The following is a 19,456-nucleotide window of genomic DNA, read 5'->3' on the forward strand; positions in this document are numbered from 1 at the left end:
TTTTGCACCCTTCCCCCTGAAAATTATCCAGAGGCTTGCTTGCTCCTTCCTGTTTCAATTCAATTCACCCCTCAAACCGGGATAAATTTTTTCCTTTAATAATGTTCAGGCTAAGTTCTAGTTTGGGGGTGTTTCAGAGCATGTAAATGACCATTTTTTATGCTACTCCTTTGTAATGACACATAGTAACTAATTAATTTTAGAAATGAATTATTATTATTTTCATTTCTATACTGCTCAATAGCCAAAACCCTCCAGAAGGTACACAGAAAATACATATCACAATACAAGTTAATAAAAACATAATAAAAAAACCTCAAACATACAAAATTTTAAACAATGTAAACAACTAAAACATGTATAATAAGATACTGAACCTGATAGAAGCAGCTGCCATAAATGCCCCATCATATGCCATAAATGCCCCATCATATGCCATCAAATGCTTGGGAGTATAGGACAGTCTTAACCTGGCACTGAAAAGATGACAGTGTTGGCACCAGGCAGACCTTGGGGGGCCACCACTGAGAAGGCCCTCTCCCTTCTTGCCACCTTCCAAGCCTCCCTCAGAGGTGGCACTTGGAGGAAGGCCACAGATGTTCATCATAGAGTCCGGGTAAGTTCAGGTCGGGAGAGGCGCTCCATCATGAAAAATGAAATAAATAGTACCACACCCCTCATCAATGATGGATGTGCCATGTTATCTGAGGGTTAGCTGACTAGGGGTGTACGAACCCCACTCACCAGTCTGCCTGGGGGTCCGCAGGGGTGGGAGGCAATCCATTCCTCCCCCCGGAATCCTCCCCGGCCGGCTCCGCTCCTTCTGCCTTCTGTCCGCTGCCGGTCTGCAGACGCAAATGGTGTCCGGCGTAGCGGATGCCACTTGCATCCCTGCTGTTTTCATGATAGGCTACGTAAAGATTTACGTAGCCTATCATGAAAAGAGCAGGGACGCAAATGGTATCCACTATGCTGGACGCCATTTGCGTCCGCAGACCGGCAGCGGCCGGCTGCGGACAGAGCAGACGGACCCGGACCCAGCCAGCAGCAGGTAGGGTCCATCCAGGTGAACTTCGCGGGGTGGCGGATGGGGGTTGGTCCGTTCCGCCACAGACTCCGGAGGGCCAGATTCTAAAGAATCCGGCGTCATTGGAGTCCATGGCGGAATTCTCCGCCATCCCTATAGCTGACTGGTTCCTTTTTTCCACATTATTTCATCTTTCCATTTTTCAGTGGAAGGTGGGCTGCACTAACAACATTTCTGTGAACGGTGGGCAGCAGCCAAGGCAAGAAGGACTATCTACAGCATAGGTTCTAACCAAAATTCTCTATGGTACCAGAGGACAGCAGCATGACACGTTTCAAACACAGCGCACCACATCTGCTTTTGCAACCAATGGGGGGCCACTTACGAGTCACCCAAGCAAAGGAAAGGCTCCACCACAAAGGAGGACAAAAGAGGGCAGCAATGTACATAAAACTGGCACATGCTGATCGATATGTATAGATGCGAATTTGGAACCAATTAGTAAAATTTAAATAGAAATACAGAACATCGTCACATAGTATGGAAGACTCTGACCAGGTGACCTGTGTTACTGCCTGTTCAGTCTGCTATTCATGTGCCAGGTGTTGATGGCACACAGCTCTTAGAATTCTCGATCTTTAAACCGGACTTGGCCTGCACTGTGCTTCAGTGAGAGGACACCTTCTAATAAAGCAGGGGTGCAGAACCTCAGATCCAGGTGCCAAATGCAACCCCCTGAGTTTCCCCAGAAGGCCACGCCCCTTTCCTGCAACCACCAATCACCTGGTGGCTTCCTGGCTTTTGTGCAGTTTATCTCCCCATTCTTAGTGGCTGGCAGGAAGAGCTTAAAGCTAAAACAGGCTGGCACATTTGGCCCTGCTCCTTCTCCCTTTGGCTCCACCCCCTTTGCCTTTGCCCCCTCCCCCCATCCCTGGAATGCCACCCACGAGGACTTCTCCAACACAGAATGCAGCCCTCAAGCTGAAAGAAGTTCCATACCCCTGAAATAGAGGATGGTCTCCAGGTGAACCTTCAAATAGACTCTATTAGAAGGGGGCAGGGGACTGCACCAAAACTGGGAAACCACCAAATCATTGGGGGTTGGGGAAAAGAGGTGGAGACAGTGGAAGGGGGCATGGCCATCTGGAGAATCCCAGAGGGCTGCACTGGCTCCCCAGGCCTGAGGATCCCCACCCCTGAAATAGAGAACTCGCCACTGTCAAAGAGGGCATACAGCCATCCTAACAACTGAACATAGCTCAGACTGTGCACTCCTTGACTAACACATATGAACATCAGAAGAGCCCTGCTGGATCAGGCCAAGGGTCCATCTAGTCCAGCATTCTGTTCACACAGTGGCCAACCAGCTGCCCACAGGAAGACCACAAGCAGGGCATGAGCGCAACAGCACCCTCCCGCCCATGTTCCCCAACAGCTGGTTAACATAGGCTCACCACCTCTGGCACTGGAGGTAGAACAGAACCATCAGGGCTAGTAGCCATGGATAGCCTTCTCCTCCAGGAGTTTGTCCAACCCCCTTTAAAGCCATCCAAGTTGGCGGCCATCACTACGTCTTGTGGTAGCAATTTCCATAGTTTAACTCTGCGTTGTGAGAAGGAGGACGTCCTTTCATCTGCGCTGAATCTCCCACCCATCAGCTTCATGGGATGATCCCAGGTTCTAGTATTATGAGAGAGGGAAAGAACCCACTTTCTGTCCATCCAGTAACACACACACACCTGAAAGTTCTGCAAGCATCAGAGCAATTACACGATCACCCAAGGGTGTGGAAACAACGGAACAACACACCCAATCGTTGTGTATTTGCACCCTCAAATACGAGGGCGAGCTTATTTCTCACTTCATTTAACCTAACAGCCCTAACTATTTCTACCGGTGTTGGATATGGGAAAGTGTAAGCAAAAACATTTGTTTTTGCCTCCAAGAGGCAAGGAGAGCCGAGTGAAGAGTTAACACGCTAGAGGGATCCTTTTCCCAGTCCAGCTAAAGCTGCTAGTGGATCCGGTTCCAGAGCTATGCTAGGTTCCTGCTGAAGCCCAGATGAAACAGGAAAAACCTGTGAGAGGGATTGGTTTTGGAATCCCAGATTGGGGGGCAGGGCACGCTCAGGTAACCAAAAGACGTCAGGTTTCTTCTTCACCTGCCAAAGCCTCTAAACAAGGAAAGGGAAGGCTCAGATATCTGCGCAGAGAGAGAGAGAGAGAGAGGCGGTGGCGGGGAGAAACGATCTTCAGCATATGTTTGTTTGTTGCATAGCTGTCCTGGCCTGATGGTAAAAATGAAGGGCCTTCATTGCTGCCATTAATTAGAAGAAGAGGTTTAACTGAACCGTCAGGGAGTTTTTAATCCTTTTTTTTGGTACTGTAATTGCCAAAGTTCTGCAAAACTTTTCAACGTCATTTCTGGGCTCAGTTATGCTTCTGTTAACCACTCCCCGAGTCTGAGCTGAGCTTGCTTCGTTGGCGAAGAGTGACAGGCGGTGGGGGGGGAAGAACGTGGGGGCCCCGGCTTCATTTCCAAAAGATCCTCTTGCCTGGTACAGAGCGGCCTTTTTAGACGTATCAGCCTTCTGTTTGAACAGGATGATTCACAGAAATGGGGATCAATCCAAGGCAAATAAAAGGTGCTAGCTTCCTATGGCTTGTTAACTCCTTGATTGTCTACTTACAGCAGACAGATTGGTATCCCCCCGCCCTTCTCGTCAGTGTAAGCATGGGAAATTGGACGTGGTAGGCCAGATCCAGTACCAAAAAGGCTTTCCATCAGGCCCTCAGCACAATGCTCTCCTGATATCTACACACTGCTATGCACATCAGCCACTTTCTTCCAAGCTGAAACATAGCCAAAGGACTCTTTAAGCCCCAGGGGCCCCAATCTAGTCCCCGACGGCTTTCTATCTGATCAGTCCAACACAAAGGCCACACACACCACTATGAATCTCAACTTTCTCCCAAGCTGGGACACAGGCAAAGAGTTCCTTAAGCCCTACAACTGCACTGCGAGCAGCAAGGGAGGGCTTGGCAGAGCCCTTTACCCTACACACTGCATGGAGTTCTTATGTGGTGTTGCGTGGGTGTGTGTTTTTTAGCCCCATTCTAACTGGGGAAGACTGTGAGGGGAGAGGCCGCTTGCCTCTTTGCTGCACAGTCTTCAAATTTCACACTCCCCAAGCTGCTTTTTCCCCTGCTAGTGGGCGGTGGGGTGGGGTTGAAGGAGGGAGATACAGATAAGAATGTGTGAATCAACAAAACTCGAGTTTGTCGACTTTCTCCAAATTCCACCTCTGAGTTCATTGTGACTCATGTCCGTATCGATTGTGAGCTTTCTTTGTGTTTTTGTTTTCACACAAAAAATCATGTGGAGTTTATTGTGGGGGGGCTTGGGGGGCGGTGTACCCCACTTTGGGATTTTTTTATAATGAAAGGCAGGTAATAAATTTCACAAATAAATAAATGCATGTTTCCAGCACAGCTTGGAAATGTGTGCATTTTTCTCCCATCAGTTAAAGGGCATTTGTGCTCATCTGGTCAAACTTTTGCGTGTTTCGGATGCATTTTTGTTTGTTCCGCGAATAGCATTGCGAGCTCGGACATGTACGGACTTTGACCATAGATGGTGTTCAGGTTTGCATTCGCATCCAAAAAATGTGAACTAGGTAATTTCTGGTGAAAAATGAACTGAAATAAATTTGTCATGCAGCCCTAGATACGGAGAGCTTGTACCTCTCTCGCAGGTGAAAAAGCAGCTAGGAGAGGGCAATTTAGAGCTGGAAAATGACAAGGGAGGAAAGGGTGAAGAAGTACTTTCTCTACTAACCCTTTCTCTGATAAAATGCAGCCTGCCCTGACCTGCAAAGGAATCATGCAAAGGAATGAATCACATAAATCCATGCGATGCGAAGTCTAAGGCAGAGGAGGGGACGATTTTCCAAGGTTTGGCCAAGCAGAAAAAAAGTATTGCTCATTATGCACAGGAAGGCGGTGGATACCAAAACAAATGCCAAGTCAAACTATTTGTCTCATTTGCCTAGGTGTGGGCGAATATGTCCATTTTCAGTTTCTGCTCTGTTTCTCATTTTTCTAAGTTAACTTTGTTTTGCCCCATTTCAGCCCCAGTTTGCAATTTCCCCCCTACCCACACATACACACACACACACAAAAGGTCCACATAAAGATTCATATCAATGTGCATTTTCCCTAAGATCCAATTTTTCCTGAACCGATGCATTTTTGTATGTTACTTTCGCTACTATGCAAATTCTCCACCCCACCCCCCAATATAGGCATTTTTGGATGCATTTTTGGATGGGAGGAGACCAGCATGACAAAACTGGGGATAGTGTGGAGAATGAAGTATAAGCACGTTTCGTTTTCCATACTGATATGGGAAGCACGAATTAGGTACATTCGCAACAAACGGCAGACTGAAGGAATTTATTCCCCAGCCCAGGAGTTAATTCCCCAGTGTTGTCTGCTCTGAATGGCAGTGGCTCTCCAGGGTCCAAGGCAGAGATGGATTGTTCCCATGACCTGTTTCCTGGTCCTTTTAATTGGAGATACCGGAGATAGAGCCTGGGACCTTCTCCTACATGTGCTCTCTCACTGGGCTCCAATCCATCGCTAAGGCCCAAGGGTGGATGATTTGCTACTCTGAACTGGGGATACCAAACCTCTTTCAGTCTGGGGGCAGAATTTGATTTTGGGGAAGCTCTCAGGGGCTGCTGCTAGGGAAAGTGGAAGGCAAAAGGAAGAGGGGCTGACCAAGGGCAAGATGGATGGATGATATTCTGGAGGTGACGGACTCGACCTTGGGGGAGCTGGGGGTGGTGACGGCCGACAGGAAGCTCTGGCGCGGGCTGGTCCATGAAGTCACGAAGAGTCAGAAGCGACTGACCGAATAAACAACAACAACAACTCAGGGGCTGCATTCCCAAGGTGGGTGGAGCTGAAGGCAAAAAGGGGCAGGCCGAAGGCAAAGGGATTGGAGCCAAAAAAACCAAATGCCAGCCTCTTTTAGCTTAATGCTCTCACTGCCAGTCATGAAGCCTTCGGAGAGGCATTTCGACCTTTCAGAGTGGGGGACAGGGAACTGGACAGGGGCCAGGAAACCACCAAATGATTGGTAGTCTTGGGAAAGGGGGTGGGGCCATGGGAAAGGGGCATGGCCATACAGGGAATGGCCAGATTAGGACACCAGGAGGACTGGACGTGGCCACAGGCCTGTGGTTGCACACAATGGAGACTGGTGGCTCTGATTTTGGTGGGGCTGTGAATCCCTCCTGGGTTTCAGTCAGAACCAGCCAGAACTCTAACGGAGCTATCCAAGGTGCTGAACCCCATTCCCAAATTAGGTACAGCACCTTGGATAGCTCCTTTAGCGTTCTGGCTGGCTCTTACCTGGAATGGATTCACAGCCCCACCGGAATTGGAGGCACCAGCCTCCACTCATTGCACCCCCCTGCTTTTAGCCATGGGAGGTAATGGGACCTCAGCAATCAAGGGCTGTATATATTGGAATACCAAAGACAGGGGGTAAATAACAGGGGTGGGAATGGATATTAAGAAATTTAATTAATAAATAAATATGCTGCCTTGTTTCACTAGCTCTAATCTTCCCAGAGGCATCTGGCAGTCCATTTTTTGGAAATAGAAAATACTGGATTAGATGCAGGGATGTCAGAGAAATCTGCAACAGAACCAAATGAATCCGGATTTTCATGAATCCAAACCAGGGATTCTGCAGTGGACTGGCTTTTCCCCTTCAGGCAGATTCCATGGACCTTCGGACTGGTTTTCTAACCTTCCCGAATTTTGTGCAAATTTTGGCGTAGAAAAATAAGCAAAATTTTTTAAAAATCCCAGTCAAAAATATGCATTTCCCCATAGGCTAAAGCATGAAAATGCACATTTGGGGGGATTTGCACATCTTTGGAAACTAAAAAAAAAGTCCGATTCTGTCGATGGGCGGACAACAGAACAAAAGATGCCTGAGAGTCTGCAAAACTCAGATGGAACAGATTTTACACACTCCATGCGTCCCTAATTAGATGGACCTGATCTGGCAAGGGAGGTTTTTTAGTCCTTCAGAAACATCAGCTGATGGACCAAAATGTATACATTAACAGGAAACAATCAGCTTTCATCCAGCTTCCTTTGGACTGAATTGCCCAGAATGTCATAACCCAAACGAAGAATTTGAATACTGTAGATATGAATCATTGCCCTGTTCTTTTTCTATGATTTTCTTTGCAAATGAGAAAGCATCCTTCCCACAGCAAATCTGGATTTCAAATCCACTCATCGGTCTGCCATATTTCAGTCCGGGGTGGGGGGGTCACTTGCACATCAGCCCAAATGAGGAAATGCATTGCTGGAGAGGACAAAAGAGGGCACGGTTTTGCATAAAATTTGCATACGCTAATTGATATGTATAGACACAATACATCTCCTCCTAGTGGGGAAGAATATAACCAGATGATCTCTGTGTGTATCCCCAGTCAGACAACCATTTATGGGCAACTTCAAGGCCCCTGTTGCTCTCCCTTCTTTCTATTTATTTATTTTTGTATGTATTTAAAACATTTCTTGGCCACTTTTCAGGGCAGAAGCCCTCCCAAGGGGGCTTGTTGTTGTTCAGTTGTTCAGTCGTGTCCAACTCTTCATGACCCCGTGGACCATAGCACGCCAGGCCTTCCTGTCCTGCACTCTCTCCAGGAGCGTGCTCAGGTCCATATTCATTGCATCGTCGATGATGCTATCTAGCCATCTAATCCTCTGCCGTCCCTTTCTCCTTTTGCCTTCAGTCTTTCCCAGCATCAGAGTCTTTTCCAGAGAGTTTTCTCTTCGCAAGGGGGCTTACAGCAATAAAATACATCAAAACAATTAAAATATTAAAAACGATAAAAACGTAAACACAATGAAAGCCAACAATAAAACCAGTGACAACCATAATGGCAGTAGCAGCAACAACAGCATATCAATAGGAGGCCAAGGTAAAATAATAAGTTTTCAAGGCCTTCTTAAAAGCCTACAATGACAGAGCATGGCGGACCTCCAATGTCAACTTGTTCCAAAGGTGCGGGGCCACTGCAGAGAAGGCCCTCTCATGTGTGATCACCCGCCTGACTGGTCTCACAGATAGGCAGATGAGGAGGGCCTCTCTTTCTGATCTTAAAGTGAGGGCAGGCTGATATGGGTGAAGGCAGTCCTTGAAGTAACTTGGTCCCAAACTGTTTAAGGCTTTAAAGGTCAAAACCAGCACTTTGAATTGGGCTCGGAAACACACCAGTAACCAGAACAGCTGGCACAGTATAGGCATTATGTGATCTGGCATTAGGTAAACTGGACTTGGGCTGGACAGCCCTTCAAACAGAGGATGCCTTCCAATAGAGGACTGTCCCCTGGTGGCTCTTCAAGTAGAGGACTGCCTTCTGTAAAGGATGCATGGCCACCCTACATCTCAGGGGAGCTCCTCTCCCGCTTTTGAGCCTTCCCAACCTAACAGGGTTGTGCAAGGAATTAGATCTGTGGGGATCTTGAACGGGGCCAACACCATCGTGGCCCCATGACTTCGGAGTTCCCTGCACAGAATGGCAGTTCTCTGATGTTGTGCTGGGTAATCTTGGGGTTCATCAGAAGCCTGTTGAGGTTCCTTGATGAGATGACTAGGGATGGTGGAAAGACAGACTGCCCATCATGACCGCTCTTTCCTTGCAATGTACAGCTGCAGGTGGAGAGGCTGTTCTGCCAGGGCACACTGCCAGTTCACAAAGGGGAAGAGTGAAGTAGGGATGCCAGAGAAATCCACAAGAGAATCAAATGAGTTTGGATTTCTGTGAATCCGATCAGCAGATTCCACAGTGGACCTGCTTTTCCCGAGTTGCACAGATTCCCCAGACTTGCAGACTGTTTTTTTTTTTTTTTAACCTTCTGAAATTTTATGCAAATTTAATCGTAGAAAAAGGTGTAATTAAAAAAAAAATACTGGCTGAAAATGCACATTTTCCTCATAGGCTAAAGCATGAAAATGCACATTTTGGCGGGGGATGTGTGCATTTGGGGGAATCTGAACATTGGGGTGGGGGGGAGGATGTGTGCATTTTTGCAAGTGCATTTTTGCACAAATATGAATTTGCACAAATTTGAGAAACTGGGGAAATGATTCTGTCAACAAGCAGACGACAGAACAGAAGGCAGCTGAAAATCCACAAAACACAGGCGGAAAGGATTTTACAACGTCCATACATCCCTAAAGAGAAGTCACTGTCACGATCTCGGTAGGGGAGGAAATAGGTGTTTGAGGAGTGGGGCTGTGGCCAGGGAGGAGAGAGGATTTGGATCCACCAGATCCATGAATCTCTCAGTTTCTCAGAGGCCCGTCTAGCAGAAATTAAAAGGAGAACAGAGTGGCTAAAAAGCCCCCACCACTCCCCCATCCCTGTATGGAATGGACAGAGAACTCGGATCTCAGAGGCCTCCATCACTCGGGCACCCGTCTTGTAGGATTGCACACTTAACTGATACATTTTTAGACATCTCTATTACCCCTCAACACTGTTCACCTACTGTGGCGGAACTGCACATTATGGGAAACAAAGAGATTCCACTGAAAACAACTCCCCGCCCCGCTTTGAGGACTGTATTGTCTTCCTCTGTGATGTATAGCAACACTTAAAGCACAATCCTATGGATGTTTAGATAAAACAAAAGTCCTACAACTCCCAGCATTCCTCCTGCTGGGAATTGTAGAGCTTTTTTCTGTCTAAATATGCACAGGATTGTGCCTTTAACCTATGTCACATCCTCGCCATGTTTTGTGTTACCCTGCCCACACATCACAAGACTGGTGCAAGGAGATGGCACATTACAGGGATCGGGGGGAAACTCAATCCGCTGCGTAGCTTTGATGTTGCTTGTGTTTCATCATGGTTGTGAAAATTGTTTTAATCTCACATTTCTTGTTTGAATTGAAGAGCGTATGAGGCCGTTCGCGGTGGGGGGGAGGCGCTTCGCTGCTCCCCCCGCGAAGTTCAGGCCGGGGGGGGACGCTTCCCGCCTCACCCGGCCGAAATTCAGGCCGGGGGGGAGGCTTCCCGCCTCGCCCGGCCGAAATTCAGGCCGGGGAGGAGGCGCCTCGTCTTGCCCGGCCGTGAACGCGAAAGTAAAAAAAAAAAGGAAAAAAACTTCCCCTGATAGGCTACGTGACGATTCACGTAGCCTATCACGGCTAGATCTGCAAAGTCAGCCGTGATAGGCTACGTGAATCGTCACGTAGCCTATCATGGGTGACTTTAAAAAAAAAAAGCGCGTACGCGAATGGCAGCCCCCATAGGGAGCCACCATTCGCGTTCCTTATTTAGTCTCTGTAGTCTACGTAAATGTTTACATAGACTACGGCGAAAATAAGGGCAGCGCAAATAGCGTTGCCCTTATTTTCGGCGTAGTCTACGTAAACATTTACGTAGACTACAGCCACCAAATAAGGAACGGGAATGGCGGCTCCCTATGGGGGCCGCCATTATCTGTACACTCTTTTTTTTTTTTTTTTTAAGTCACCCGTGATAGGCTACGTGACGATTCACGTAGCCTATCACGGCTGACTTTGCAAATCTAGCCGTGATAGGCTAAGTGAATCGTCACGTAGCCTATCAGGGGAAGTTTTTTTTTTTTTCTTTCATTGGAATGGCGGGGGCGGCAGCCGGTCGAAAGACTGGCTGCCGCTCCCGCCTCGCTCGAACACCCGCCGAACTGCCGGCCGGACCAGCCACCGGGAGGGACATTCGGTAAAGGTAAGTCCCGTCCCGGGGGGGGTGCGGGGGGTGGGGGGGATGTGGAGGATTTCTCCCCGAAACTTGTTCAGGGGGCCGAACACGTTGGCGCTCGGCCCCCCGAAGTTTCGGGGAGAAATTCTCCGCCATCCCTAGCGTATGATGCCTAGAATGCTTTGACAGATGAAGAAAAATGAAAGGGGAAAATGAATACATGCCAAATCCATATCACTATCCTGTATTTCCTTGCAATCATTGCAAATCAGAAGGAAACAAAATTTAGGCTTGTTCAATACAGCAAATGATATACATACAAATTAGAACATACAGATTAGAACACAAAACAGGCTATAACGTTTACCAAATAAAACAAACAATGAAAAACAAAATTGTTGGATGATGGGCTCCATTGGGTAGGATGTTTTCTGTATATTTCCCTTTATTTCCCATATTCAGACATTGAGTGCTGAAATGCCGATGCAGCCAAAATAACGCCACCTATGCACAAGAGGTGGCTTGGGGGAGCTACAAGTTTAGCAGAACTACAAAAATGTTTACGGGAGAAAAACTAAGGTGGGACCCCCAAAACAGTCCAAAGAATAACGAGTGTGCCTGGTGGCCGCAGAAGGCTGACTGCTGTGGGTGGAGGCAATGGAAAACTGAGGTTGGGGGAGTAGGGAGAATGAAATGGACTGTCTGGGAGTCTGAACTTAGCTATCGTAAGGGTGAGGAGCGCTCTGATGGAGTGCTCTGATCTCAGGAGCTCCAGCCTGTCCAAAGCCCTGCTGGGCTCCTACCATCAGGGCAGGAGGAACAGCGGAGGCGTTTTTTGCCTCTCCATCCTCCAAAAAGGGAAATTCTGTTAGATGGGCCATGGATGATACAGGCACCTGATTCCGTCCGGGAATCCAGTAGAACCCCCCCTGCCCACCCCCCTGAGCCCCACTCGCCGAACTCCTGCCCCCGGTCGCCCCCTGCCTGCACTCGGCAAGTGGCCTGCAGTCACCCCAGTGGCCTTGTCGAGTTCCACGGTCGCCATTTTTTGAAAAAGAAAACGGCAGTCACAAAAATGTGCATATTTGCGTATGCACAAAAATGCACATTTTTGCATATGTGCACATTTGCGTGTGCGAAAATGATCATTTTGCGAGTGCACGTTTTTGCATATGCACAAAAATGCGCATTTTTGTGAATGAACACCATTTGCGGCCATAAAGCACTGACTTGGACGTAAATTGCAGCTGTCTACAGTTGTATTTAGGTCAAAGTAAGTGCTTTATGGCTGCAAATGCCATAGCTGTATCTTTCCTGCACTAAGCTAATGGCAGCCTCCATTAACAGATCGCATCTTACAGAGAGACGGAGAGTCACCCCATGTGAACTCCTCCGGACCCAGAGGTAAGTGCAGCTGCTCCACCATGAATACCAGAGGTCAGATTCTTTAGAATCTGGCCTACTTTGAGTCCATGGTGGAATTTTCCAACATTCCTAATGCTGACTAGAAACCTAGGATTCTTCCGTTAATCTCTTTTCGGTACAGCAAAATTGTTTCTAGTGTTGTTGATGCAAACAGTCTTGTGAGTCAGATCTTGGCCTCTGCTGGAAAGGAGCCTCCCCTGCGTCAGGCATTCCAAACACACACGGAACCTTTGTGATGGATGCGTCAAGCCAGAGGAGGCCCTTTGGCTCATTTAAGCAAGAGGCCGAGATGAGGTCCAGAGGTGTCGTTAGAAATGCAGGAAGTCCCCTTGTCGTCTCAATAACTGGCCCATCGCATAGAGGGCGTTTTGCCTCTGGCTTGCCCCAGCGCTTTGGAAGGAGGAAGGGGGAAGCTACTTTTGGGACCCCAACCTCTTGTGCAATGCCACTTGAATACCCGGACAGGTAGGGAAAGGAATCCACGAGAAGGCCAGTAGCTTCTGGGGCCAAATTGCACCATTTTTTTTAACACTATCAAATCTGTCGCGTGATTCAATTCCAAACAAGCGTTAGGAGCAACTCAGAGGTCACCAAGAAGCAAGCAAGCTTGGGAGTTTGTTAAAACACTTCCTCAAAATGGCTTCCCTGCCTTCCCTCAAGAGGCCAGGGAAGGTCAGCTGCTGCACTTCGACCTAATCAACGCTTCCAGGGGTCAAGCCGGAGAGGCTAGAGCTGCGCCTGCCCATCGACAGATCTCCGGCCTTCTCTGTTGCTTCCCGCTCTGCTTTCAGCCTCGCCCTGCCCTTGACTGCCCCCGAGTCGAGTCTGGCACCATCTGGCATCCGCGGAGCCTGGTTTGTGTAAACGCCGAGCTCCCGAAAAGAGTCACAGGCCTCTCCCTTTCCACGAACTCTGTGGAATTCATCCTTCGGGGTAGGAGCAGGAGCTGGAATTTAGATCCCACAAATAGATTGCTCTGTTTGTTTTGTAAAGGTGCATTGTGAGGGAGGCGGGAGACTGAAGCTGCATAGTGAATGAACTGCAGTAAGACTTGGAGAGAGAGAGAGAGAGAGAAAGAATCTCTCTCTCTCTCTCTCTCTCTCTCTCTCCATTTATTGCAAATGGTTAACCAACATTTCAAAATGCTCATCCCTCCTCAGATCACAGCAGCCTTCCCCAACCTGGTGGCCCCCCATCACCATTCCGCCAGGCTGCAGGAGAGACACACATGGAAAGAAGGACCACTCCACTGGCATTGCTGGGAGGTTGGGTCCCTTGGCTCCTCCTCTCGCTGAAATGTTTCCACTCCATTCCAACTGGTCATTATACCAACTGTTATGTAACTTGAAGTGACTAAGTTACTTCCTCGGTGGTGACTAAGTTTGCTTGTTTTCCTCTTCCCTCCTCATCCCACTTTCCTTTTATGCCATGACTTTTAGATTGCAAGCCTGCCATAGGGATGTACATATCAGTCCCTATATGGTCCATGCCACTTTCACACTGATTCAATCATAAGTTTGTCCAGGTTCTACTTCATTCTGCAAATCTTTTTTTTAAAACTGCATGAAAATCCATATTTATTTTCATATGTAACCTTCCCTAACATACATAGTTTTACACATCTTTACCTACCACATGCATTTCTGCACATATCTTTTCCTAACGTACACATTTTGTACAAATCTTTCGTTAATATTCTCATTTTTGGATGCCATTTTTGAGCTGATAATGGCACCACAAAATTTGGTGAAGTGCGAGATCCAGATAGGTTAACTGTGTTCCGATCCTCATATCACTTTAAGAAGTGCAGATTTGATCAGTTGGCTTAAAAATGCAGAGCAAACAAAACTCTCCAGCATTCTTAGCTGTTTTGTTATTCATCTCACATAAGCGCCTTTGGGAGCCTTTTCAGCTAAAGAAGGGGTGTTAAATCTCAGCCTGGTGGCCAAATCCAGCCCTCTGTCAGGATTGGATCGGAGCCCAGAGAGCCCCAAAGCAGTTCTGATTCTGAGGAAGAGATAGAAACCGCGGGAGAGGAACTCGTGCGCTGTTCCAAGGAGCAGCCAGGGGGAGAGCCCCTCCCGGTACACATTCCTGAGAGTGATAGTGACCCTGGCAGGGAGAGGGAGGCGCAACAGCAGTTTCTGGATGCTAGGCGCACCCTCAAGCACGAGATGGTGGGCGCTGAGAGGAGGCGCTCAGCCCACTTGGCACAACGGCAACAGCGGTGCCCCGATGCCCCACGGGAAAAGGGTGGACTCTCTCCTCCTAGCCCATAAGTTCAGAGGTTTCCCGCCTTCCCCTCCAACAGAGATCAACTGATTCCTAAGGCTAGAACCCCCGAGTAGGCAGCTCTCCTAAGTCTCACTCATAGGATCAAGCAATTAGCATCTGTAAGCGTCATTAGGTTGAATGGGAATAAAGCCTTGGAAAACAGCCCTATTGTCTGCGTGTTGATTCTGGCTACCTGAGGATTTCAGAAGGCGGCAGGGGCGACCTCCCGACACCCTCCGAGGTTCCCCAGATGGCCACACCCCCTTCTCCATACTGGCCTTATACACTTGTGCCTTTAAGAGCATCCTTAACATGCAGAAATGGAGCAGGTGAAACCTTTCCTGGCGTAGAGGTAAGTGCTGGGTCAGCTTGCCAAGATTTCACCCGGCCCTGCAGTTCTGATGTGTTCGATGGCTTGATCAGCTAATAACTCATCATGTTTATCTGTCTCTCAGGTGTATTTGCAAAAAGCAGATTCCACCACTGATTTCTCATCTTTTAATGCACAAGAGCAGGCCAGTTGGTAACTGCAGCACTGGGGAAAACTTTACCCACTGAACATCTGGCCTGTGCCAACCTCTTAAAGGCACAGGACTGGGGCTGGCATAGCTTTGCTCATGCTAGGAATGGGCAAACCTGCAACATTTGAGATAGTTGAGGTTTTCCAAATTCTTCCATGAAGCTCATTTAGTTTCATTAGAGTTCCCGAATGCAAGCATCTTTTTTTTCTGATCAAGAAAATGAGCATCTTTAAAAGTGCACAATTTTTCCCAGTTGAAAAATACACATAGGCTGAAATGTGAAAATGCAGATTTGGAGAGGATTTGCACAAATGCACATATGTGCATTTCTGGAAGTGCACGCTTGTGTAAGTGCACACTTTTGAATGCAAACGCAAGTTCGGGAAATGACCAAATTTCCCAAGAATTGCGTTCTTCCTCCAGTTCGCGTTCGGGGTTGCAAACAGGACACGTTCGCATGATTTGTGAAAAGGAATTAAATCCTTGTACATCCCTAACCCAAGCTGGTGGGTCGTCCACTACAATGTCGCCCAAATCTAATTGGCTTCCAGACAAATGGGGAACATGAGACTTGACTAACAACCCAATACTTGTCCGGCAGGAGCTGTGTGGCATGTAAGAAGGCAAATGCTTTAATTAACAGGGGATTACGTTTTGCCCAAGTGATAAGATGACCCGGCTGAGTCCGGTTAATGACTTGAACCTCCAATGTGCCAAAAAAGAAAAAGAGAGAGCGGTAAACGCATTTTCGAAAACAAACACACTTTGAAGCAGGTTGTAAATTGTAAGGCCTAATCTAAGCTGTAGGTTACATTAAAGACGTGGGGCGGGGTTGTTTTTAAAAAACAACCCTTCCATGATCACTGCCAGACTTTAAATTATTTCCAGGCCAGCTGGACTCAGGAGGTCTTCTCTACCCTCCCACTAGGGGCAAAGAGAGCCCATCCTGACCTAACCGTGAGCGGCTGACCAGTGGTATCTACATGATAGATGGCTAACCATCACGGCTTCTCCAAGGGACCGTGGGAAGCACAGTTCTGTGAAAGGGGCTAGGGATCTCCCTCAATCAGAAAAGTCTCTTAGGGTGGCCATGTGGCCTCTTTTACAGAGGGCAGTCCTCTGTTTGAAGGGCTCTCCTGTCTAATTCCAGTTTAAAGATAAAGAACCATAACAATGGATGCCCATCTACTGTTAGCACCTGAACAACAGACTGAACAGGTAGGCCCACAGCTCTCCCAATCACAGTCTTCTGCACTATGGTGAAATGGAATGTATTTCTATTGAAATTATTATAAGTGTTTCTAAATTTGCATCTCTACACGGAAGCGAGCATATGCCATTCTTATGGAAATCCCAACCCTCCTTTTTGGGCCGTGCATTTCCTCTTTTAAGGTGACTCATACGTGGTCATCCTAAGTGGCTGACCAGGGCAAAGGCTGCTACTCTGCTCCCCCAGAGGGCAGGACTCGATCCAACAGACTTCCATTACAGGGGTGTGGATTTTGGTTGAACATTATGAGAGATGTCTTCCTATGGCAGGAGCAGTTTGATAATGGAACCAGTTCCCTGGAAGGGTGGTGGGCTCTCCCTTGCTGGAGGTCTGTTGGGATGGTTCCCAAACCAGACGCCCTCCATATGTGTTGGACTACAAGTCCCAGCATCCCCAGCCAGCATAGCTGACTGGGGATGATGGGACTTGTAGTCCGACACATATGGAGGGCTCCTGGTTGTAGGGGATGCTACTCTAGCTCTCAAGATGCTGCATTGGGCAGGAGGAGCACCCTAGACAGCCTCAACAGACCACTCCCACTTTAGAATCCTGTGATTCAACATCAAGGTCCAGCAGCCAAATCTATGGGCTGGACCAAGATTTAATCATGGTCCCATTGATTTCAATGGGTCTACTCTAAGTATGACTATGTCTGTTTAATGCATTCATTGTTTTATGTTTGGCACTGGCTTTTTAGTTGTTTTGGTGGAAATTGCTTTAGCTGCTTTAAAATTTGTATGTTTTAATTACATTTTAAGAAATCTAAATTAAAATAAAAGTCATTAATAATAATAATAATATCTGTACACACACTGGTACAGAGAGAAGGGTATGGAGGGAGTGAATATTATTACTAAGTGAGACCAGAAGGCCTAGAAAATGATGAGGGCGGTGTGTCACATTACTATTCAGAGCTCAAATAAAAATGAGATCCAAATAAAAGGATAGTGGAAGATCCAACCATACTGGGTGTGACCTTACCCTCCTGGATGATAAATCAGTGAACAAGATGGAGAGCATAGATCAACACCCAAGAAGGACAATTACTCTCTGTTGTGAGTGAGACACTCCTAATCACTGTTGAGCCCACATGAGACTGTGTCAAATCTGCATACACATTCCTTCCAGCTTCCTGCCAAAGTGTCTCCCCTTTCCTGTTGCTGTACGGCAGCTTTCCAAGGCTGTTGCAGGATGCTCAAGGACAGAGACTGAAATGCTCCCTTGCTGGATTTTGAAGTGTTAGTCTTTTTAGCAGCCCCACTGGACTACATTTCCCAGGATTCTCTGGGGACAGTCTTAATGATTCCACTGGCACAAAACTCATGTAAGCTGGCAGTGTGTACAGCAGCTAAAACAGGGACATATAGCCAAGTACGGAGGCGGGTCTAAGTTTGCTGAGTTCAGCCTGCAGTGCCCTTCATGGAACAGATCAAATGCAAAGGGAAGGGACGTGCCTTTCCAAATGTTCACTGACACAATTGCTGGTGTTCCCTGGTACTCTTGGTCTCTTTTTCACGCTTGAGGTGTTCCCCACAGGGAACCCGGGTGCAAACATGGGAAATCCGGGACAGGGCCTTCTTAATTATGGGCCCCATTTATGGAAAATACATCCCAAGGAGGCTCACCTGGTGCCGACACTGTTCTCATTTTGGCACCAGGCAAAGACTTCTCTTTTCTCCCACTATAGATTTTTCTGGCTATTTTTGTTTATTGCTTTTCCTGTGCTGTTTGTTGTCATTTTGTATTGCAGGTTATTATTTTAGCTTTATGTAATCCTCTTTTTACTGGATGGATGGAGGAAGGAAGGAAGGAAGGAAGGAAGGAAGGAAGGAAGGAAGGAAGAGAACGTAAGAGCCCTGCTGGATCAGACCAAGGGTCCATTTAGTCCAGCATTCTGTTCACACAGTGGCCAACCAGCTGTCTATAAGAAACCCACAAGCAGGACATGAGGGCAATAGCACCCTCCCACCCATGTTCCCCAGCAACTGGTGCACATAGGCAAACTGCCTCCGATACTGGAAGTGGCATATAGCCATCGGGACTAGTAGCCATTGATAGCCATCTCCTCCATGAATTTGTCCAATCCCCTTTTAAACCCATCCCAATTGGTGGCCATCACTCTGTCTTGTGGGAGAGAATTCCATGGTTTAACTATGTGCTGTGTGAAGAAATGCTTCCTTTTACCTGTCCTGAATCACTCACCAATCAGCGTCATGGGTTGACCCCATGGGGTTCTAGTATTATGAGAGAGGAAGAAAAATGCCTCCCTATCCACTTTCTCCACACCAGGCATAATTTTATATATCTCTAGATATACTGTGAGAGCTGGACTATAAGGAAGGCTGAGCGCCGAAGAATCGATGCTTTCGAACTGTGGTGCTGGAGAAGACTCTTACGAGTCCCCTGGACTGCAAGGAGGTCAAATCAGTCCATCCTAAAGGAAATCAACCCTGAGTGCTCATTGGAAGGACAGATAATGAAGCTGAAGCTCCAATATTTTGGCCACCTAATGCGAAGAGAAAACTCCCTGGAAAAGACCCTGATGCTGGGAAAGACTGAAGGCAAAAGGAGAAGGGGACGGCAGAGGATGAGATGGCTAGATAGCATCATGGATGCAATGAATATGAACTTGAGCACGCTCCGGGAGAGAGCGCAGGACAGGAAGGCCTGGCGTGCTATGGTCCATGGGGTCACGAAGAGTCGGACACGACTGAACGACTGAACAACAAATATGTTCGAGGGATGGATGGATGGATGGATGTCTGCGACAGTAGTTGAATTAGCCCTGATGTTTAAATAAAACATGCTATCAGCACTCTTGCTCACAGGAGATTTGAGGAAGTAGCACAGCAAATTTATTTTGTTCAGGACAGTTGCATGGGTAGCAGGGTGGAGGCAGGGGAGGGACTTTTCAGAAGAGCAGGGAGCCCCACCCTGCCTACACACCTGGCACAGACCGGAGGCAGGTGTTGGGTTTCAAACGGACACAATTGCTGACTCAGAGCTGACACGCACACGCTTCCCATTGGCTGCTCACCATGGTAAGGGACACACACACGCACACACACAAGTCCCAGCAGGCAGCTCTTGAGCAGGATGTGGGACATGACAGGGGTTTGGTTAACCCCTGCAGACCAGGCAACCGGCAATGACTGCAC

The 19,456-nt window shown here is 47.8% G+C and overlaps 1 long non-coding RNA gene across 1 annotated transcript; it reads left to right on the forward strand.

The window, feature by feature from the left end:
- The first annotated feature begins 10,776 nt into the window (after positions 1-10,776).
- LOC146335231 (uncharacterized) lies at positions 10,777-19,137 on the forward strand. The gene is made up of 3 exons (XR_014786017.1): positions 10,777-10,835; positions 12,156-12,212; positions 18,049-19,137. It is a non-coding gene; the product is annotated as an uncharacterized LOC146335231 (long non-coding RNA).
- The last annotated feature ends 319 nt before the right edge of the window (positions 19,138-19,456 follow it).

This window comes from Heloderma suspectum, chromosome 15, assembly GCF_057233095.1.
Source record: "Heloderma suspectum isolate Gila_16-S chromosome 15, 16-S_ref, whole genome shotgun sequence".
NCBI lineage: Eukaryota > Metazoa > Chordata > Lepidosauria > Squamata > Helodermatidae > Heloderma > Heloderma suspectum.